At 42.6% G+C, this 22,808-nt stretch overlaps 2 pseudogenes; both read right to left on the reverse strand.

The window, feature by feature from the left end:
- Positions 1-2,474: 2,474 nt before the first annotated feature.
- On the reverse strand, positions 2,475-6,354 carry LOC100994969 (proteasome subunit alpha type-2-like; annotated as a pseudogene).
- A 14,457-nt stretch (positions 6,355-20,811) lies between these two features.
- Positions 20,812-21,273, reverse strand: LOC100994645 (large ribosomal subunit protein eL34-like; annotated as a pseudogene).
- Between the last annotated feature and the right edge of the window lie 1,535 nt (positions 21,274-22,808).

Below are 22,808 nucleotides of genomic sequence, written 5' to 3' on the forward strand. Positions count from 1 at the left end.
ATGCTTCGTAGGACTTTCAAGGAAGAATCTTTCATGTGGCAGAGGCTTCAGTGGCAGATTCTGAGTTCTTATGAGTGACAGCAAGACAGTGTCAGTTAAGATGGCTGTTTGAAGCTGCTGAAGGCCTGCTCTTTTTATGACCAGAGTCCTCTAGTGAGGACTGATAGTGGAATAGTATGCTTGGTTATGTCCTTATCTGGTTGAATGTAGTTTTTATTTTCTGTTTTTTAAGCAAAACATCTTATCCTTGTTGACAAAGTCCCCTGTGGAATAGCAAATTGAGGCCAGGCACAGTGGCTCACGCCTGTAATCCCAGCACTTTGGGAGGCCAAGGTGGGCAGATCACCTGAGGTCAGGAGTTCGAGACCAGCCTGGCCAACATGCTGAAACCCTGTCTTTACTAAAAATACAAAAATTAGCTGGGCCTGGTGGTACACGCCTGTAATCCCAGCCACTCGGGAGGCTGAAGCAGGAGAATCGCTTGAACCCAGAAAGTGGAGGGTTGCAGTGAGCTGAGATCATACCATTGCACTCCAGCCTGGATGACAGAGCAAGATTCCATCTCAAAAAAAAAAAAAAAAGCAAATTGAGTCTTTTTCTAAGATGGAGTTACATAATTATGTCCAAGGTGCTCTATACACTGAGCTCTAATTGGGCTGCAGAACACGCCTACCAAATTGAAAGACTTTCCAGTTTTATTAACATTTTTCCTAATGGATATTCCCTCCCTACAATTTCTTAAAGGTATGATCCAGCAACTATCTAATTTTTAAAATAGTTTTAGTATTAATTGTTCTTTCTTTCCAGAAGTAAATAATGACTTTAATTCTCCTGGAAGTAAAGTCTCTCCTCTTACTTTAAATTTAAGTAAATAAGTTTAAATCGTCAACATTTCCAGCCATGGAGATTTTTATGTTAAAAAGAGAGGCATAAGAGTCCGTCTTTTTGATTGCTCAAAATAAAGTCTAGATTTGGGCATGAATGTTATTTTAATTTCCAGGTGGAATGTGATTGATTATTCTCAGCCTGTTTAAAAAAGAAATTTTAGGCTTTATTTCTATCATGTAGACAGACCCTAAGTGTTGATTGTAGAAAATTAGAAAATACATGTAAGCACACATAATTAATAGATAATCAGAGTCAACAATTATCTTGCTATCCAGTGATGACAATTGTGTACAATTCCATGTATATCAGGAGACAGTGTAGGAGAGTGGAATTAACAGTGGCTTACCCACAAGTTTACCTGGATTTGTGTCTCAAGTTGACCACTTCCTGGAAACATTTTTACCTTTCGTTGCCTCAGATTCCTCATCTATAAAATGGGGCTAACAATGGTACTTTCTTCATGGGCTTTTTGTGAGGATTACATGGAATAATGTATATATGAAAGGCTTGGCAACAGACAAAAATGCTCTAGAAGCTCTTTTTACTATTATCCTTCCTTTTTTTTTTTTTTTTTTTGAGATGGAGTCTTGCTGTGTCGCCCAGGCTGGAATGCAATGGCATGATCTCGGCTCACTGCAATCTCCGCCTCCCAGGTTCATGCCATTCTCCTGCCTCAGCCTCCCGAGTAGCTGGGACTACAGGCACCCGCCACCACACCCGGCTAATTTTTTGTATTTTTAGTAGAGACGGGGTTTCACCAGGTAAGCCAGGATGGTCTCAATCTCCTGACCTCATGATCCGCCTGCCTCGGCCTCCCAGAGTGCTGGGATTACAGGTGGAAGCCACCGTGCCCAGCCGTATCTTATTTTTTCAATGTTTTTATGGTAATAAACTGAGTTAATATTTAGTTGTTGGGTTTCTTTTTTACTGAATTAGTTTTAATATTTAAAAAAGTAGTAATAATTTAAGTGACTGGATTTTGATTTTTTTAATGCTTTTTGCTCTTTTTCTTAGTAGCAGAGAGAATTTCCATTTTTTAGTGGAAATTTACAGAATATGACTATGTGATACTTCCGCTTTATAGAGTCTTTAAGTAGGCAGATTAATACTTTACAAACAAAAACTACCAGCCTGAGACCTAGCCCCTCACCCTTCCTAGTTCATCTATTGCTGAGCTTCCTGCCCTGCCAAGACTCTCTCTCGGCTCCCTCCCACCCCACTTTGGCTGTCTCTCGCTAGCCCACTGCCTTTCTTATCTCTGGTCCGAAGAATAAGCTGGTTATGCCATCACATGCTTCCCAGTGGGGCTAGGCTGTCATGCATCACTGCTCACAGCTTTGCCAGTGCAAGTTCAGCCAAGAAGTGATCTAATTCCAGAGTGAGCTGAACCACAAAGTCCCCCAGAGGTAAGTAACCATGACCAACAGATTCATTTGGGCTGCCAAGTTCTTACTTCTTTGTTTTTTGTTGGGAAGGGGTTTATAGTTTATTATGATTTACAAGTGTCATTTTAAAAACATTAGTCCATTTAAACCACGTAGAAATAAGTTTTTGAAAAGTCTGAAAAACAAAACATATTTTAAACATGTTTTTTGTTTTTGATTTTTTTGAGACGGAGTCTCACTGTCGCCCAGGCTGCAGTACAATGGTGCGATCTTGGCTCACTGCAACCTCCGCCTCCTGGGTTCAAGCAATTCTCCTGCCTCAGCGTCCCAAGTAGCTAGGATTACAAGCGTCTGCCACCAAGCCCAGCTAATTTTTGTATTCTTAGTGGGGACAGGGTTTCACCATGCTGGTCAGGCTGGTCTCGAACTCTTGACCTCAGGTGATCCACCCGCCTTGGCCTCCCAAAATGCTGGGATTACAGGCATGAGCCACCACACCTGGCCATAAACATGTTTAAGTAGATAGATTATCTGAAATTCCAGATTGTTCAGTCTTTTCATTATTGTGCTATGACAGCCAAGTAATCCTTAACTTCAGTTGGAGTAATCCTCCCAAATCAGCTTCATTGCAGATTCCAACTTCTACGTTATCCTCTGTCATTTGCCCTTCAAAGCTTTCCTTGAGGTGTTAAGATGGCTGTATTGAAAAAAAGAATCAAACTGTAAAATAGTAAAATATTTGAAGAGATTTATTCTGAGCCAAATATGAGTGACCAGGACCCATGACACAGCCCTAGGAGGTCCTGAGAACATGTGCCCATGGTGCAGCTTGGTTTTATACCTTTTAGGAAGACATGAGACTTCGGTCAAATACATTTAAGAAATACATTGGTTTGGTCCAGAAAGGCAGGACAACTTGAAGGTTGGGGTGATGGACTTCCAGTTATAGGTAGATTTAAAATTTTCTGGTTGACAATTGGTTGAGTTTATCTAAAGACCTGGGATCAATAGAAACGAAGTGTCTGGGTTGTAGAAGAGGTTGTGGAGACCAAAGTTTTATCATGCAGATGAAGCCTCCAGGTAGTAGGCTTCAGAGAGAATAGACTCTAAATGCTTCTTATCAAACTTAGGGTCTGTATTGATGTTAATGCCACAGAGGTATAATGAGGCCTGTCCGACCCCGACTTTCCATCATGGCATGAAGCAGTCTTTCAGGTTAGGAGTGCCCTAACAGAGGAAGAAGTCCCTTTAGATGGTTGGGGGGGGGCCTCAAAATTTTATTTTTGGTTTACAGCTATATGAATGCATCTTCAAGTTCCAGATCTTCATTATATCTTTTCTCAGCATTTTCCCATTCACATAGTTCTTTGCTGTGGTTTTCCAGCAGAGTAAGCTCTGGATGGATCTGACTGAAATAAACATGGTCATCCCTCATTCCAACCACAGATAAATCAATTCCAAATGGACAAACACCACTTGAGTGAGTGTATTCTTGGGTTACAGAAACTACTGTCAGTACCAGCCAAGCTATGGAAATGGGTTCTTGGTGATGTAGGATTTTTCTTCTTGGTCACTTTGCAGGCCAGGGGATCCTCAGCTGGTGACACCCCTCCCAGCCCTCACTCGGCCACAATGGCGTGCCCCAGCTTGCATGTGTTATAGCTTGTACCTGTGTTCAGCAGTTCTCGAGGTCTTGTACTGTGCCCAAGAAGAATGAGGATATGCTGGATATTGAAGGGTGAGGAGGGTGGAAAAGAATTTTATTGAGTGATGGAACAGCTCCCAGTGGAGAGGGGATGTGGGGGGTGGTCCCCCACCTCACAGTTGGGTGGTTCTCTCCTCCCTGCGTGGCTGGGTCCAGGGCTTTTTATGGGCTCAGAATAGGAGTGGGGCACACTGTAGGTAGTATTGGAAAAGGCAACATTCAATTGGTTAAAAGGCATTATTCAGAAATAATCAATTGGGAAGGGCAGGCAAACAGGAACAAAAGTTCTCACTCAGTCTCAGGTTTAATCCAGGGCCAGCAGTCTGGTCTTTCAGCCTTCAGGCTGTTTTTGGCTTGAAGGTGAGATTTTACTGGGGTTTGTATCCCCAGGTCCTGGCGACCTCAGCAGGGTGCCACCCATTGGTGCCAATGTGGCTTTTACCCATGTTAACAGGGAGGCCTAGTGGGTAGGAATTATCGCATTCACCTACACGTTGTCCTGTCCTCCCTCCTCTTGGTAACCTCATCTATTCCATGGATGCTAGCATGACCTTTATCCATGAAATGGGTGGGGGGAGCTAACCAGCAGGGATTAGTCATGCTCACCTGCGCTGTGCCCCTTGACTTCTGTTATCACCTGCCTTTGGATCACTCCGATGTAGTTTTCCTTTCTAGGAATTCAACCTGAAGCTCTGAATTGAGTTTGGGGCAAGAAGGTGCCTTAGGAGGGTTCATGGATGCATTAAATTAAGTCCTACGTGGCCCTCACCAGACTGCAGCCAGCAGCCAGTGGAGCTGCTCCTTCACTGCTTCCTTATCATAAGCCCAATGCTAAGGTAAAGCGTGGAACTGGGTCTTCCTCAAACAAGGGAGTGAAAGGGAGAATTGGGGTCCTGGCCTAGTAAGATGCCTTTCAAAAGGAAAAAAATCCTCTAGCATAGAAAAAGCTCCCTGTATTTGCAAGACTGTGTTAACTCCTGACATGGTGGAGAAAAGAAAAAAAACAGCTTAAGTGCAGGATGGGGAAGGTGCCTGGGGGAAAAAGCCTCTTGATCTATGCAATTGGGTTCCTCCAAAAGGGAGAGAAATTCTTAATCTGTGCTTCCTTTTTGCCTCTAAGAATAGATAGAAACTGCATTGTTCTGAATTGCATATCTGATGGCTGGGCCAAATGCTCTTTCCACCTAGTAATATGTCTGTAGTTTGTAACAACACCCTTAACATTGTAAGGGAGATAATGCCATGACATCTGTGAAAAAAAAGAAGGAAAATGCTATAGGAAAGACTGGATTGGAATGAGGCTGACATTCCCAACCCCAGAGATGACGGAGGTGGGGGTGTCGGGGTCCTCTCCAGCATCCTGTCCTCTTAGTTGCGCCATTGCTCTTAATTGGCTCACCAGAGGTTTGGTGCTTCATCTGCCTTCAGAAAAGAGTCTGAGGACAAGAAGCCTCGGAAAAAAGTGAAGTGTCTACGTCCGCATTTACTCACCCTTCAGGTATCCTGGGTTATTCCCCAAAATGATGTAGGATTTTTCTTTTCAGTCAGTTTGCAAGCCAGGGACCCCCGGTTGGTGATGCCCCACCTGGGCCTTGCTTGGCCACGCTGGCATGCCCCAGCTCACCTGTGTTATAGTTTGTACCTGTGTTTGGCGGTTCCTGAGCTCTTGTACTGTGCCCAAGGAGAGGGGAGAATAATTATATTGAGCAACTCAACAGCTCTCAGTGGAGAGGAGACGCGATGGGTGGCCCCCAGCCCTGCAGTCGGGCGGTTCTCTCCTCCCCACATGGCCAGGTCCAATGCCTTTATGAGTTCAGAATAGGGGTGGGGCAGGCCATAGGTAGTATTGGAAAAGGCAACATTTGGTTGGTTAAAAGGCATTATTCAGAAAGAATCGATTGGGAAAGGGCAGGCAAGCAAGAACAGAAGTTTTCACTCTGAGTTGTGGGTTTCATCTGGGACCAGCAGTCTGGTCTGTCAACCTTTAGGCTGTTTTTGGTTTAAAGGTGGGGTTTCACTGGGGACCCGCCCCTATCTGCCTAGGCATTTGGCTGCTTCCTGTCGTTATCATTGGTACGCAGATATTACAGTATTGCTGAGCTGTTTTTGAATTCCATGCACAAGCACTCTGATCTGGATCCGCACCACCGTGCACCAAACTGCTGCGCTTGGTAATGGGTTCTACTTTGTGTGCACTTTGCTCATCATACAGAATGGATTTCTGTGTCTTCTCAGTGCTAATACCACACCATTTGCAGCTGTAATTCCCACTGAAGGGGCTCCTCCCACTACAGCAGCTAAAGCATATTCAGTCTGGACAAGTGTACCAGATGGGCTGAGTGTAGTCAGCAAGAAGCTGTACCTGTGCTCTGCCATCTTTACCTGGAGAGCCAAAGCACATCCCCTCACTTTTCTTCTCTGGCTCCCAACCTGACTTTAACTGTGTTTTCCCTCTGTGCCTCTGTGCAAAATACCAAACACAAGTACTGGAGATCCAATTCCAGAATGGCAGTGTGAGAAGTTTCTCGGACCTGCTTCCCAGTGAAACATCAGTAATTGGTGAAAATTATTAGGAAAAAAACCCCAACACTTAGAGTCACTGGAGATTGTCCAGAGAACATACAGCAAATGAATAAATATTTATTCAAGTAAATCTACTAAATTTTGGACAGTGAGAGTCTGCGACAATTGATCTGCTCCCTGCCTACTGCTACCCTCAAACTCCATGTGATGGAAGATCCACTGCAGGTTGGGTGGCCAAGAATATGGAGACCCAGCTCCCAGTCTCTCCCAGAGTTCAGGCTGCCAGCATTTCTCTCATCCCCTTCTCCATGTAGCAGAGGCTAAATTCTCAGTGAGTACAGCCAAAGAGATGGGGACTCCTGTCCTTCACTCAGCCCTCTACTGCTACCCTAGACATGACAGGTTGAAAACACTAGGCCCCAGTTGCTTTTGCCCCGGCTTGCTTTTAGGGCAGATATTGCTCACTGGAAGAACCAAGCCAAGAAAACTAGGTGCTACTGCTCCTGTCCAGCATACTGCTCATAAAACAAGGGTGTCATTTTGAAAGAAGTGTGCCACTGTCCCCACCCCCAGCTCCGGAGCAGTGGTACAGAGGTTTTGCCCAGGGAGAGCAGGCCATAAGAAGAGAGAGCTCTGGCTGGGCACGATGGCTTATGCCAGCACTCCTAGCACTTGGGAGGCTGAAGCAGGCAGATCGCTTGACCTTAGGAGTTCAAGCCCAGCCTGGGCAACATGGCAAAACCCTGCCTCTACAAAAAATACAAAAAAAATAGCTGGGTGTGTGGTGCGTGCCTGTAGTCTCAGCTACTTGAGGAGCTGAGGTGGGAGGATTGCTTGAGCCCAGGAGGTCAAGGCTGAAGTGAGCTGCAATCACACCACTGCACCCCATCCTAGGTGACAAAGTGAGACCTTGACTCTAAATAAATAAAGAAGAGAGAGAGAGAGCATGAGCTCTGAGCTATCTTTAAATAAATTGACTTTATCTTAAGCAAAATGTGAGGAAGTTGATGCCTGAGGACTCTCTGGAAAACAATGGAAGTTAAGGTGATAAGCAATTAAGAGGAGGCTGGTAGCCCCAGGGGAGCTATGAGCTAACACAGGTCAGCTGATTTACCAAAGAGACAAGGGGAAGGGTGGGGCAGAAAGCTAAGAAGATCCTTCCTGGGATTGGAACAAACCTCAAAGACTAGCCTCAAAAACCACTCCTGCAAATAGGCCCAGATTTAATTGGATCCAACGGTAATTTATGCTGCAGGACATCCAGGACATTATCAAAAACAATAGAGCAATCAACATGCAATTAGTGGAGCCTAACAGCTGGATGTGATACCAACAGAGTCAGACAGCTTAACAGAGAGATCAGGGAAAGACACAAAGAAAGCCCTGCTAAAATCACTGTCACTTCTGGGTGACTGTGCAAATGTCCAAGACCATGTCCTCTGAAGATCAACTTCAGAGGCTTCACTGTGGAGAAAATAGACTTTCCTGAAATAGCCCTGCCATGTCACTAAAAAATAAGAAAACAACAAAAAGTAGCTCTATAGGTTTGTAGGGAAGAATCAGTATATAGCATTCTTAAAATATATTATTCAATTGTCTAGTTTTCAACAAAAAAATGGCAAGATATGCAAAGAATCAGGAAACTGTGACTCACACACAGAGGGGAAAAAAAGCAGACAACCAAAACTGCCTGTGAGAAGGCCCATATGTCAGACTTGACAAAGACTTCAAACTAGTTATAATAAATATGTTCAAAGAACTAAAGGAAACTATGCTTAAAGAAGTAAAGAATAATATGATGACAATCTCATCAAATAGAGACTAGCAATGAAGATATATATGTCAACCAATAATTTGGTTGTTACACATTTTAACTCAAGAATTTTCATTTGGTTCTTTACATGCATATGTGTACATATATATATATATATACACACACACACATACACATATATATTTATTTAAATACATAAATTTATATTACACATAGTGCAGCATATGCAAAGATGTATATATGTAATATCAGTTTATGTATTTACATAAATGTGTATATATGTACATATACATATATGTATGTATGTTTATATGTAAATAATGAACCAAATCAAAATTCTAGAGTTGAAATGTAAAACACCAAGGTGAAAAATTTACTAGAGGGCCTCAAGAGTAGATTTGGCAGAACAAAGAATCAGCAAACTTGAAAATAGATCAATAGAGATAAGGCAGCCTGAATAGTGGAGAAGGAAAAAAAAAGAAAATAATGAATATGAACAGATTATTAGAGAAATGTTGGACATCATTAAATGCACCAAAATATGCATGACTGGAGTACCAGAATAAGAGGAGAGAGAGAAAAAGTAACAGAAAAAACACATTTAAAAAACTTGTGGCTTAAAAGTTCCCAAATTTGATGTAAAACATTAATCTTGAAAAACAACCTGGTGAGAGAATAACACATTTGGAGGACTCACATCCCTATTTCAAAACTTAATACAAAGCTATAGTAATCAAGACTGTGTGATACTGGCATATGGATAGACATACAGATCAATAGAATTTAAATGAGAGTCCAGAAATAAACTTTCATATTTATAGTCAATTGATTTTTAGCAAGGGTGCCAAGACAATTCAGTTGGGGGAAAGGCAGTCTTTTCAACAAATCGTGCTAGTACAACTGTAAAGCCTCATGCAATACAATGAAGTTGGATCCTTTCTTACTTCATACACAGAAATGGACTCAGTATGAATCATGGAGCTAAATGTGAAAGATAAAACTATAAAATTCTTAGGAGAAAATATAGGAGTAAATCTTTGTGACCTTGCATTATGCTAAGCCTTCTTAGATTGATGCCAGAAGTACAAGTGACAAAATAAATGATAAATTGGACTTCATCAATATTAAAATTTTGGGCTTCAATGGACATCATTAGATTGGATAAAATATTTCTAATTTGACATCCACAGAATTGATATTTATAAATCATATATATGGTAAATGACTTGTATTTATTAGATATCGACAGAGTCTCTCTTGGTCACCCAGGCTGGAGTACAGTGGCACGATCATAACTCACTGCAGCCTCTACTCCTGGGTTCAAGTGATCCTCTTGCCTCAGCCTCCCGAGTAGCTGGGACTACAGGCACACACCACCATGACTAGCTAACTTAAAAAAAATTTTTGTACAGACAGGGTCTCCCTGTGTTGCCCAGGCTGGTCTTGAACTCCTGTTCTCAAGTGATCTTTCTGCCTCAGCCTCCCAAAACACTGGGATTACAGGTATGAGCCACTGAGCCTGGCCAATGATTTCTTTTGAATTATGTCTTTCTCTCAATGCTGCTGATATGACAGGAGCAACATTAATTAGTTTCCTTGTACTCTCTTCTTGACACATGTAAAGACTCATCTATCCCATGAAGCTTTTTTTTTCTTTTCAAGCAGTGCTATGTTACATTAGAATATCTTCTTGCAGAGAGGTTACAAGATCCTGTATTATTGTTTGATACTTTTTATGTATTGAATTTGATGATATTAATGTCTGCATATCAACTACAGCACTTTTTATTATTATTATTATACTTTAAGTTCTGGGATACATGTGCAGAATGTTCAGGTTTGTTACATAGGTATACATGTACCATGGTGGTTTGCTGCACCCATCAATCTGTCATCTACAATAGGTATTTCTCCTAATGCTATCCCTCCCCTAGCCCCCAACCTCCTGACAGGCCCTGGTGTGTGATGTTCCCCTCCCTGTGTCCATGTGTTCTCATTGTTTAACTTCCACTTATGAGTGACAGCATGCGGTGTTTGGTTTTCAGTTTCTGTGTTAGTTTGATGAGAATGATGGTTTGCAGCTTCATCCATGTCCCTGCAAAGGACATGAACTCATTCTTTTTTATGGCTACATACTATTCCATGGTGTATACATGCCACATTTTCTTTATCCAGTCTATTATTGATGGGCATTTAGGTTGGTTCCAAGTCTTTGCTATTGTGAATAGGGCTGCAATAAATACACATGTACATGTGTCTTTATAGTTGAATGATTCATAATCCTTTGGGTATATACCCAGTAATGGGATTGCTGAGTTGAATGGTATTTCTGATCCAGTAATGGGATTGCTGAGTCGAATGGTATTTCTGATTCTGGATCCTTGAGAAATCGCCACACTGTCTTCCACAATGGTTGAACTAATTTACACTCCCACCAACAGTGTAAAAGCGTTCCTATTACTCCACATCCTCTCCAGCATCTGTTGTTTCCTGACTTTTTAATGATCGCCGTTCTAACTGGAGTGAGATGGTATCTCATTGTGGTTTTGATTTGCATTTCTGTAATGACCAGTGGTGAGGAGCTTTTTTTCATATGTTTGTTGGCTGCATAAATGTCTTCTTTTGAGAAGTTCCTGTTCATATCCTTCACCCACCTTTTGATGGAGTTTTTTTTTTTTCTTGTAAATTTGTTTAAGTTCCTTGTAGTTTCTGGATATTAGCCCTTTGTCAGATGGATAGACTGCAAAAATTTTCTCTCATTCTGTAGGTTGACTGTTTACTCTGATGATAGTTTATTTGCTGTGCAGAAGCTCTTTAGTTTAATTAGATCCCATTTGTCAATTTTGGCTTTTGCTGCAATTGCTTTTGGTGTTTTAGTCATAAAGTCTTTGCCCATGCCTATGTCCTGAATGGTATTGCCCAGGTTTTCTTCTAGGGTTTTAATGGTTTTAGGTCTTATGTTTAACTCTTTAATCCATCTTGAATTAATTTTTGTATAAAGTGTAAGGAAGGGGTCCAGCTTTAGTTTTCTGCATATGGTTAGCCAATTTTCCCAAACCCATTTATTAAATAGGGAATCCTTTCCCTGTTGCTTGTTTTTGTAAGGTTTGTCAAAAATTAGATGGTTGTAGATGTGTAGTGTTATTTCTGAGGCCTCTGTTCTGTTCCATTGGTCTATATATCTGTTTTGGTACCAGTACTATGCTGTTTTGGTTACTGTAGACTTGTTGTGTAGTTTGAAGTCAGGTAGCGTGACTCCAAAGTCAAAAGACAAAAGCCTCCAGCTTTGGTCTTTTTGCTTAGGATTGTCTTGGCAATGTGGGCTCTTTTTTCGTTTCATATGAAATTTACAGTATTTTTTCTAATTCTGTGAAGAAAGTCAATGGTAGCTTGATGAAAATAGCAATGAATCTATAAATTACTTTGGACGGGGCCAGGTGCGATGACTTATGCCTGTAATCCCAGCACTTTTGGAGGCCAAGGCGGATGGATCACCTGAGGTCGGGAGTTCGAGACCAGCCTGACCAACATGGAGACTTCGTCTCTACTAAAAATATGAAATTAGCCAGGTGTGATGGAACATGCCTGTAATCCCAGCTACTCGGGAGACTGAGGCAGCAGAATTGCTTGAAACTGGGAGGCAGAGGTTGTGGTGAGCCGAGATTGCGCCACTGCACTCTAGCCTGGGCAACAAGAGCAAAACTCCATCTCAAAAAAAAAAAATTACTTGGGGCAGTATGGCCATTTTCACAATATTGATTCTTTCTACCTATGAGCATGGTATGTTTTTCCATTTGTTTGTGTCCTCTCTTATTTCCTTGAGCAGTGGTTTGTAGTTCTCCTTGAAGAGGTCCTTCATGTCCCTTGTATGTTGTATTCCTAGGTAATTTATTCTCTTTGTAGCAATTGTGAATGGGAATTCACTCAGGATTTGGCTCTCTGTTTGTCTATTGTTGGTGTATAGGAACGTTTGTGATTTTTGCACATTGATTTTGTATCCTGAGACTTTACTGAAGTAGCTTATCAGCTTAAGGAGATTTGGGGCTGAGACGATGGGGTTTTCTAAATATACAATCATGTCATCTACAAACAGAGACAATTTGACTTCCTCTCTTCCTATTTGAATACGCTTTATTTATTTCTATTGCCTGATTGCCCTGGACAGAACTTCCAATACTATTTTGAACTGGAGTGGTGAGAGAGGGCATCCTTGTCTTGTGGTGGTTTTCAAAGGGAATGCTTCCAGCTTTTGCCCATTCAATGTGATATTGGCTGTGGGTTTGTCATAAATAGCTCTTATTATTTTGAGATATGTTCCATCAATACCTAGTTTATTGAATGTTTTTAGCATGAAGGGATGTTGAATTTTTTCGAAGGCCTTTTCTGTATCTATTGAGATAATCATGAGGTTTTTGTCATTGGTTCTGTTTATGTGATGGATTACATTTATTGATTTGCATATGTTGAACCAGCCTTGCATCCCAGGGATGAAGCTGACTTGATCGTGGTGGATAAGCTTTTTGATGTGCTATTGGATTCAGTTTGCCAGTATTTTACTGAGAATTTTCACATCCATGTTCATCAGGGATTTGGGGATGAAATTTTCTTTTTCTGTTTTGTCTCTGGCAGGTTTTGGTATCAGGATGATGCTGGCCTCATAAAATGAGTTAGGGAGGAGTCCCTCTTTTTCTATTGTTTGGAATAGTTTCAGAAGGAATGGTATTAGCTCCTCTTTGTACCTCTGGTAGAATTCAGCTATAAATCTGTCTGATCCTGGGCTTTTTTTGGTTGGTAGGCTATTAATTACTGCCTCAATTTCAGAACTTTTTATGGGTCTATTCAGGGATTCAAATTCTTCCTGGTTTAGTCTTGGGAGGTTGTATGTGTCCAGGAATTTATCCATTCTTCCAAATTTTCTAGTTTATTTGCATAGAAGTGTTTATAGTATTCTCTGATGATAGTTTGTATTTATGTGGGATCGGTGGTGATATCCCCTTTATCATTTTTTATTGTGTCTATTTGATTCTTCTCTCTTTTCTTCTTTATTAGTCTGGCTAGTTGTCTATCTATTTTGTTAATTTTTTAAAAAAACCAGCTCCTGGATTCACGGATTTTTTTGAAATCTGTGTCTCTATCTCCTTCAGTTTCATGTCTCTATCTCCTTCAGTTCTGCTCTGATCTTAGTTATTTCTTGTCTTCTGCTAGCTTTTGAATTTGTTTGCTCTTGTTTCTCTCGTTCTTATAATTGTGATGTTAGGGTGTCGATTTTAGATCTTTCCTGCTTTCTCATGTGGGCATTTAGTGCTATGAATTTCCCTCTTAACACTGTTTTAGCTGTGTTCCAGAGATTCTGCTACATTGTCTCTTTGTTCTCATTGGTTTCAAAGAACATCTTTACTTCTGCCTTCATTTCGTTATTTACCCAGTAGTTATTCAGGAGCAGGTTGTTAGTTTCCATGTAGTTGTGCAGGTTTGAATGAGTTTCCTAATCCTGAGTTCTAATTTGATTGCACTGTGGTCAGAGATGTTAAGATTTCCGTTCTTTTGCATTTGCTGAGGAGTGTTTCACTTCCAATTATGTGGTCAGTTTTAGAATAAGTACACTGTGGTGCTGAGAAGAATGTATATTCTGTTGATTTGGGGTGGAGAGTTCTGTAGATGTCTATTAGGTCTGCTTGGTGCAGAGCTGAGTTCAAGTCCTGAATATCCTTGTTAATTTTCTGTCTCTTTGATCTGTCTACTCTTGATGGTGGGCTGTTAAAGTCTCCCATTATTATTGTGTGGGAGTCTAAGTCTCTTTGTAGGTCTCTAAGAACTTGTTTTATGAATCTGGGTGCTCCTGTATTGGGTGCATATATATTTAGGATAGTTAGCTCTTCTTGTTGCATTGATCCTTTTACCATTATGTAATGGCCTTCTTTGTCTCTTTGATCTCTGTTGGTTTAAAGTCTGTTTTATCAGAGACTAGCATTGCAACCCCTGCTTTTTTTTTGCTTTCCATTTACTTGGTAAATATTCCTCCATCCCATTATTTTGAGCCTATGTGTGTCTTTGCACATGAGATGGGTCTCCTGAATACAGCACGCTGACAGGTCTTGACTCTTAATCCAATTTGCCAGTCTGTGTCTTTTAATTGGGGCATTTAGCCCATTTACATTTAAGGCTAATATTGTTTTGTATGAATTTGATTCTGTCATTATGATGCTAGCTGGTTACTTTGCACATTAGTTGATGCAGTTTCTTCATAGTGTTGATGGTCTTTCTGTTTTGGTATGTTTTTGCAGTGGCTTCTACCAGTTTTTCCTTTCTGTATTTAGTGCTTCCTTCAGGAGCTCTTGTAAGGCAGGCTTGGTGATGACAAAATCCCTCAGCATTTGCTTGTCCATAAAGGATTTTATTTCTCCTTCACTTATGAAGCTTAGTTTGGCTGGATATGAAAATCTGGGTTGAAAATTATTTTCTTTAAGAATGTTGAATATTGGCCCTCACTGTCTTCTGGCTTGTAGGGTTTCTGCAGAAAGATCCACTGTTAGTCTGATGGGCTTCCCTTTGTGGGTAACCTGACCTTTCTCTCTGGCTGCCCTTAACATTTTTCCCTTCATTTCAACCTTGGTGAATCTGATGATTATGTGTCTTGGGGTTCATCTTGTTGAGGAGTATCTTAGTGGTGTTCTCTGTATTTTCTGAATTTGAATGTTGGCCTGTCTTGCTAGGTTGGGGAAGTTCTCCTGGATAATATCCTGAAGCGTGTTTTCCAGCTTGGTTCCATTCTCCCTATCACTTTCAGGCACACCAATCAATCATAGGTTTGGTCTTTTCACATAGTCCCATATTTCTTGGAGAAGTTCATTCCTTTTCATTTTTTTTTCCTCTAATGTTGTCTTCATGCTTTATTTTATCAAGTTGATCTCAAGCTCTGATATCTTTTCTTCTGCTTGATTGATTTGGCTATTGATACTTGTGTATGCTTCACAAAGTTCTCGTGTTGTGTTTTTCAGCTCCTTCAGGTTATTTATGTTTTTCTCTAAACTGGTTATTCTAGTTAGCAGTTCCTGTAACCTTTCATCAAAATTCTTAGCTTCCTTGCATTCGGTTAGAATATGCTCCTTTAGCTCAGAGGAGTTTGTTATTACCCACTTTCTGAAGCCTATTTCTGTGAGTTTGTCAAACTCATTCTCTGTCCAATTTTGTTCCCTTGCTGGCAAGGTGTTGTGATCCTTTGGAGGAGAAGAGGTATTCTGGTTTTTGGAATTTTCAGGATTTTTGTGCTAGTTTTTCCTCGTGTTCGCGGTTTTTTTTTTTTTTTTTTTTGAAATGGAGTTTCGCTCTTGTCTAGGCTGGAGTGCAATGATGTGATCTCGGCTTGCCGCAACCTCTGCCTCCCAGGTTCAAGTAATTCACCTGCCTCAGCCTCCCAAGTAGCTGGGATTACAGGTGCCCACCACTCTGCCCATCTAATTTTGTTGTATTTTTAGTAGAGATGGGGTTTCTCCATGTTGGTTGTTGGTCAGCCTGGTCTCGAACTCCTGACCTCAGGTGATCCGCCTGATTTGGCCTTCCAAACTGCTGGGATTACAGGCGTGAGCCACCACGCCTGGCCTGTCTTCATGGATTTATCTACCTTTGATCTTTGATGCTGATGACCTTCGGATGGGGTTTTGTGTGGGTGTCCTTTTTGTTGATGTTGATGTTATTGCTTTCTGTTTGTTAGTTTTTCTTTTAACAGTCAGGCCTGTCTTCTGCAGGTCTGCTGGAGGTCCACTCCAGACCCTGTTTGCCTGGGTATCACCAGCAGAGGCTGCTGAACAGCAAAGATTGCTGCCTGCTCCTTCCACTGGAAGCTTTGTCCCAGAGGGGCACCTGACAGATGCCAGCCTGAGCTCTCCTGTATGAGGCATCTGTCGACCTCTGCTGGGAGATGTCTCCCAGTCAGGAGGCGCGGGGGTCAGGGACCCACTTGAGGATGCAGTCTGTCCCTTAGCAGAGCTCAAGCACCGTGCTAGGAGATCCACTGCTCTCTTCAGAGCCAGCAGACAGGAACATTTAAGTTTGCTGAAGCTGTGCCCACAGCCGCCCCTTCCCCAGGTGCTCTGTTCCAGGGATATGGGAATTTTATCTATAGGCCCCTGACAGGGGGTTCCGCCTTTCTTTCGAGATGTCTGGTCTAGAGAGGAGGAATCTAGAGAGGCAATCTGGCTACAGTGGCTTTGGTGCACTGTGGTGGGTTCCGCACAGTTGAACTTCCCAGCAGCTTTGTTTACATAGTGAGGGGAAAACTGCCTACTTAAGCCTCAGTAATGGCAGACGCCCCTCCCCCCACCAAGCTCCAGCTTCCCAGGTGGACTTCAGACTGCTGTGCTGGCATTGAGAATTTCAAGCCAGTGGATCTTAGCTCGCTGGGCTCCATGGGGGTGGGATCCACTGATCAAGACCACTTGGTTTCCTGGCTTCAGCCCCCTTTCCAGGGGAGTGAACAGTTCTGTCTCGCTTGGGTTTCGGGTGCCACTGGGGTACAAAAAAAACCTCCTGCAGCTAGCTCAGTGTCTGCCCAAATGGCCCCACAGTTTTGTGCTTAAAACCCAGGGCCCTGGTGGTGTAGGCACCCGAGGGAATCTCCTGGTCTGCAGGTTGTGAAAACCATGGTAAAAGTGTAGTATCCGGGCCAGATAGCACCGTCCCTCATGGCACAATCCCTCAAGGCTTCCCTTGGCTAGGGGAGGGAGTTCCCCAACCCCTTGCACTTCCCGGATGAGGCAACGCCCCACCCTGCTTCTGCTTGCCCTCCATGGGCTGCACCCACTGTCTAACCAGTCCCAATGGGATGAGCCAGGTACCTCAGTTGGAAATGCAGAAATCACTGCCTTCTGCGTTGGTCTCACTGGGAGTGGCAGACTTGAGCTGTTCTTATTTGGTCATCTTGCCAGCACACCCCCCCCTTTTTTTTTTCTTTTGAGACAGAGTCTCGCTCTGTCACCCAGGCTGGAGTGCAGTGGTACAATCTCGGCTGCAACCTCCACCTCCTGAGTTCAAGTGATTCTCCTGCCTTGGCCTCTTGAGTTGCTTGGACTAAAGGTGCCCCCCACCACACCCAGCTAATTTTTTTTTTTTTTTGAAACAGAGTCTCGCTCTGTCACCCAGGCTAGAGTGCAGTGGCATGATCTTGGCTCACTGCAACCTCTGCCTCCCGGGTTCAAGCAATTCTCCTGCCTCAGCCTCCTGAGTATATGAGACTAAAGGCACATGCCACCACACCCAGCTAATTTTTTGTATTTTTTGTTGAAACGGGGTTTCACTGTGTTAGCCAGGATGGTCCCGATCTCCTGACCTTGTCATCGCCCTCCTCGGCCTCCCAAAGTGCTGGGATTACAGGCGTGAGCCACCATGCCCGGCTAATTTTTGTATTTTTACAAAATAACTCTTTTACACAGGGTTTCACCATGTTGGCCAGCCTGGTCTCAAACTCCTGACCTCATATGATCCACTCACCTCAGCCTCCCAAAATGTTGGGATTACAGGCATGATCCACTGCACCCGTCGTAACTGCAGCATTTTTAAGATATGAGATATACATGCACATCTGGTTTATTTGCTATGTGATCTGTATCTCTCTTTTGACTGCTACTTTAAAACTCTTTTGGAATTAAGCCCTTAGGGTACAGCTTTATATTCCTTATTACTATATTCTTGGAAAACTGCTTTGCATACAAATGCTTAATTTTAAATGGGTGATAATAAGTACGATGTATTCTGCTACCGTAATATGTAGATTATGAAGAGGTTGGCACATGATTGGGCTGGGGTGGTAAAGAAAGTACTTGAAATAGTCAAAGGGAAAGATTTCATTTTTCTCAATTTAACCTGCTCACAGAAGGGCAATAAGAGCCTCATTATCTCATTTAGACAAGACTGATGGAGTCACAGCCTGCATGGTCCAGTCTCAGGATGGCTCATATTGGAAGAAGCACTGCTCAAACAGGTGTTTCAGTTTTACTCAGAGCTCTAAAAATTTGAAAGGCTCTAAGTCATAATTCACGGTTAATATTTAAATCCTCTGCCTTGGCTGGGTGTGGTGGCTCACACTTGTAATCCCAGCACTTTGGGAGGCTGAGGTAGGCGGATCACCTGAGGTTGGGAGTTCAAGACCAGCCTCACCAACATGGTGAAACCCCGTCTGTACTAAAAATATAAAAATTAGCCAGGCATGGTGGCGCATGCCTGTAATCCCAGCTGCTTGGGAGGCTGAGGCAGGAGAATTGCTTGAACCCAGGAGGTGGAGGTTGCAGTAAGCCGAGATAGTGCCATTGCACTCCAGCCCGGGTGACAGAGTGAGACTCATCTCAAAAAAAAAAAAAAAAAAAAAAAATCCTCTGCTAGAAACACTTCTGCAGCGCCTTGTAAATGCCAGTGTCTTGCCCTCTCCCACCCTCTCACCTCTGCTTCTCCTTTGGCTGTGTCCTCTCTAGTGCATCTGATCTGACATGCACACCCCTTCCCTCCCTTCTCTTCCACGTTTCTGCAGTTAACAGCGTAGGTAATGGAGGAAGAGCGCAACACCCAAGTGATTTTTGTCCAGATGTATTTCAGTCACATTAAATTTCTGAGGTTTCAGATTTTATCTTACTGTTTGTGTGTGGTGTGTGTGTTTAAAAATTAGAGTTTGTAAAAGAATTCTTGTAAAAGTGTGCTATGTTCCTAGCAAGTTATCTTCTTTCTACGGACAGTGGCTGTATTTTCCTCGCCAACGCCCCCTCATGCTGTTCCTCCTCCGCATGTGAGTTTGATCATTGCTGCATTATGGTTTTCTCTAGCACGTTTTTTGGTAATGCATCCCTTTTTGGGAAAGAGGCCAGCCCTTCACCTCCCATGTCCAGCTCCCCAACCTGGTCTACTGGCAGCAACACAAAGACCCTCATGGAGGCACGGGGACAGCTGCTTCCTGACTTTGTTGTGGCTGCTCCAGGGCTTGTTCTGAGGTCACTGACTTTGTGGTTTTTTGTTTGTTTGTTTTGAGACGGAATCTCGGAATCTCGCTCTGTCGCCCAGGCTGGAGTGCAGTGGTGTGATCTCCGCTCACTGCAATCTCCGCCTCCCAGGTTCAAGCAATTCTCCTGTCTCAGCTTCCTGAGTAGCTGGGATTACAGGCGTGCGTGACCACGCCTGGCTAATTTTTGTATTCTTTTTCTTTTTTTGAGATGGAGTCTTGCTCTGTCGCCCAGGCTGAAGTGTAGTGGTGTTGTCTCGGCTCACTGCAACCTCCACTTCCTGGGTTCCAGTGATTCTCCTGCCTCAGGCTCCCAGGTAGCTGGGATTTCAGGCTTGCATGACCATGCCCAGATAATTTTTGTATTTTTAGTAGAGAGGGGGTTTCACCATGTTGGCTAGGCTGGTCTCAAACTCCTAACCTCAGGTGATCCACCCGCCTCAGCCTCCCAAAGTGCTGGGATTTCAGGTGTGAGCCACCATGTCCAGCTGAGGTCACTGACTTTGAACATGGGGTGTCCTTTCTTTATATGTTGGTTTCTGTCTGGCACAGAGTAGGAACACAGTAAAGATGATCTGGCTCTGCATTTGTAGCCCGGAGGCAAAATTGCCATCCTTTTCTTTGTTGTATCAACAGCTCTCTTACAATGGCCGGGAAAGTAAGGAAGATGAAAGCTGCTTACTGTCACACAAGTTGGGTACAAAATTCCTATTTGGTCACTTTGGGAGGGAGTTCAAACCAAGTTCTCTGAGTCTGCTAACTTTGTTCTAAACCCAGTCTATTCTCCATTCAGGGTCACATTTGCCTCTGTCCCGAAGAGTAAGTCGTCCACCCTCTTGGCTCAACTAAATTTCTTTAGGTACTGGAGAAGTTTACCTTCTTCAGAAAGAAATGGTTTCCTTCCTTGCATGGCAAACTGGGCTCACTCTCCCTTTAAATACTAAGACATTGAGCCCCATGTTCATGAGAAGAGGTGGCCAATGCTAGAAGGTCTCTGCCGGATTCTGCCTCCTGCCTTTTAAAAATTTGGCTGTTGTTAAAACCCAGAAGGACACGAAGAGCGCTTCCCACTGTCTATCCATAAAAGACACTGCACTGCTTCATTAGCCCGTGGCCATCAAACATAAACACAGCCAACCACTCCGATGATATCACAAAGTCCCATGGCGGACTGGACTGGTGGAGAGCAATTCAGCATGGCATGCCATTTTTAAATACTGTGCTCTCAAAAATAAATATAGCCACTAAAGGGAAAACAGTATTAGGTTTAAGTCGTGAGATAAAAATGTCTGTTATGTAAGGTTGTAGTGTTCATGCTCAGCCCTTTTCTCTCAGGACTCCTTTCCCAGTTCTTTTTCACTTCAAAGGAAAGTACCGTTTAAGAAAGAGGAGGGTATGACCTCAGAGGAGAGAAGAAACAGCAACAACAGGGACCTCGGATCCTAGAGGTCTTCACAGGTGGGGTACAGGTGAATTTGTTGCCATTTAAAGGACTCATTTCTTGGCAAATTTTCTCCTTTTTTTTTCATTTTTATTACTCAAAAAAGTTTCATATTTATTTAGCTTTCTGACTCTGTGCTTATGCCTTCAATACTTTCACAACGATTTTCTGCTCCTTGATAAGGAAAGCACGCTTGACCCTGTCACGAACACGTTTAGCACACATGGAACCACCATAGGCCCTGCTGACATGTTTCTTTGTTTTGGACAATCTCATAAGAACTTTAGGTCTTACAGCACGGACCCCTCGAAGTCGGCCTGGGTACACACCACGTGCAGATTTTGGTGCTTTCCCAACCTTCTTGGTATAAAGGTGAACAATTCTATTACCAGGGGTTCAGGACAGCCTAGTTTTGTTAGAAGCTGTATTGTAGGAAAGCCTACGTCGCTATGCCAAATGCTGGACTATTCTGAGTGCCTGCAGACAATGTCCCCTGACAAATTTTCTTCTAAACAATGACTTCTGCAGAACTTGGACAGCTATAAAAGCCTCAATTGCTTGCGTTTGGCTAATCATTCACCATTTATTAAGTGTCCACATTGTACAAGGAACAGAGTTTCATTCTAAAATAAGCTTGAAACACATGACTAAAACTTCAATTCCTAGACAAATATAACCAAATTGCACAACTTGCTACATGTTATCTGATTTACCGATTGGACCATATTTACTTTGAGTGGATGAGGCTTAATAGAAAACAGCTTGATCTTTTCCCTTCCCTATCCCCCAGGTTCCCTGGCAGGGACTGGAAATAGGGGGAAAGGAAGAGGATGCCAATTTAGAGCTGAGTCATGTACAATGCTTAGGCGTGTACTTTTGCTTGTCATCTTACAAGTTTCTGGTCAGTTCCCAAACCCATTCCCTATTCAGCGATTCCAAAGCTGCATCACATTCCCAAGCATCTTGAAAGTCTTCCTCTCCCATTGCCCACCTGTTCTCAACAGATGGCTTGTCGCATACTGAGAATGTTGAGGCTATCAGCTGAGAACTTGTTTACTTTCCTCCTTCCCAGCCAACAGATTGACCTGCTTTCAACCTCCCTCCTTCTCTGTGGTTTTAAGGCTCATCTCTCTACCAGTCTTATTGATCAGATCACCTTTCAGCTTCTCTGGACTTAAATCACATCTTAAGATGGAGATTAGATTCTTTAGTCAGCCCATAGGCAAGAGTCACATATAGTCAGAATTACTCAGAAGTTTTCTTAAGTCACCCATAACAGTAGATGAAACATAGCTTTAGGAATACAATACTATAAAGTAATATGCAGGTGTGAGTATGTCAAGTAGATAGTATTTATAGGTGTAAGGTATATATACTATTTAATGTATACTATAATATATAGCATACAATTCCAAGGAGGATTATATTGAGAAAATAAATCAAGCTAGCTTTTTGTAACATTTGAGCAAATTTGTAAATATTCCTTTTTTTGTTTTTTGTTTTTTTTTGAGATGGAGTCTCACTCTGTTGCCCAGGCTGGAGTGCAGTGGCCCCATCTCAGCTCATTACAACCTCTGCCTCCTGGTCGGTTCAAGCGATTCTCATGCCTCAGGCTCCTGAGTAGCTGGGACTGCAGGCACACACCACCACGCCCGCTACTTTTTGGATTTTTTGACAGATATGGGGTTTCAACATGTTGTCCAGGCTGAGAATATTCTTATTTCCCATTTGGTGTCATCGCCTAAGTTTTTGTGGATAACTTTGTCAGTTTCTCCGTTGTCTTTAGTTAGTTCTTCAGTTTCTTTCACAAGATTGTAGTAAAACCTTCACTACCCACTAGTATGAACAATGCATTTCTCTTATTTGTCTATGGTTGGGAAACCCCTAAATCATCCATACCTTCTTCGGTAGGTTTCACTAAAAGTCCTCTCTGTCTGCCTGTAGGCAACCTCATTGAGGGCAATTGCCCATTGAATTTCCAGCATTATTTACATAGTTCTTTCTCTCTTTCTCTCTATCTCCCTCCTGCTTCATTAGATGATAAGACTTGGCTACATCTAAGAGAAATCCAAAATAGCAGTGGCTTATATAAGAGATAACTTTATTTTTTT

This window comes from Pan paniscus, chromosome 7, assembly GCF_029289425.2.
Source record: "Pan paniscus chromosome 7, NHGRI_mPanPan1-v2.0_pri, whole genome shotgun sequence".
Taxonomy (NCBI): domain Eukaryota; kingdom Metazoa; phylum Chordata; class Mammalia; order Primates; family Hominidae; genus Pan; species Pan paniscus.